Genomic DNA, 930 nt, shown 5'->3' with positions numbered 1-930 from the left:
GGGCCCCCAAGGCACAGGCAAGAGCACCCAGGGCACAGGGTCAGGTACCCAGGGCACAGGGAGGGGCACCCAGGGCACAGGGACGGGTACCCAGGGCACAGGGAAGGGCACCCAGGGCACAGGGTCAGGTACCCAGGGCACAGGGAGGGGCACCCAGTGCACAGGGAAGGGCACCCAGGGCACAGATACTGGTACCCAGGGCACAGGGAGGGGTGGGAAGGGCACCCAGGGCACAGGGAGGGGCACCCAAAAAAGGGTGTGGGGCTACCTGAACCAGGGGGCTGGGTCAGCCCTGGGGCTGCTCCCACTGGCAGACAGGGAGGGGTGTGGGGGGGCTGGGGTACCCCAGAGCTTGGCAGCAGTGGGGGGGGCTTAGGGAGCAGGGGCAGGTGTGCCCACAGGTGTGGGGCAGGTGGGCACCATGGCTCAGCTGGTCAGAGCACCTGTTTAGTAAACAGGAGGTCCCGGGTTCGACTCCCAGTGGTGCCTGGGTCTGGGGGGGGTTGTTTTTCCTGCCTGGCACTGCTGGGGGGTCTCTGTGGCCCCAAAGGCCCCTCTATCCCAGGTGATCACACTGGGGGGGAAGGAGTTTCCTTTGGCCCCTGCTCATTAGAGAGCTCTGAGTGCAGAGGGGACCCCAAAACCATCTCCAGACCCCAGGGGGGAATAAAAGTCCCACCCAGGGCTGGACCCCTCCCCACCTGCTCCATCCCTTGGCTGCTGAATCCCGTGGGAAAACCCTTGGGAGGGTGTGGGGGGGTGAGGGGCAGGGGTGCCCTCCCCCCCAAGCAGGGGGGCTGCGTGTTTGTGGCACCTGCTTTTGGGGCACAAAGAAAGGGCACCCTGAGCAGGAGGAGGGAGCAGGGAGAGGGGCCAGGGAAGTGCAGGGCCCTGGGCAAGGAGCAGGGGGGCTGGATGGCACCGGCAGGG

General features: G+C 66.9%; 1 non-coding gene across 1 annotated transcript; it reads left to right on the top strand.

Moving 5' to 3' along the window:
• Positions 1–415: 415 nt before the first annotated feature.
• Positions 416–489, top strand: TRNAT-AGU. The gene has a single exon. It is a non-coding gene; the product is annotated as a tRNA-Thr (tRNA).
• The last annotated feature ends 441 nt before the right edge of the window (positions 490–930 follow it).

Source organism: Chaetura pelagica, unplaced genomic scaffold (genome assembly GCF_000747805.2).
Source record: "Chaetura pelagica isolate M959 unplaced genomic scaffold, ChaPel_1.0 scaffold915, whole genome shotgun sequence".
NCBI classification, from domain to species: Eukaryota; Metazoa; Chordata; class Aves; order Apodiformes; family Apodidae; genus Chaetura; species Chaetura pelagica.
The sequence above is the reverse complement of the archived record's forward strand: the minus strand, read 5'-3'. Positions and strand labels throughout refer to the sequence as shown.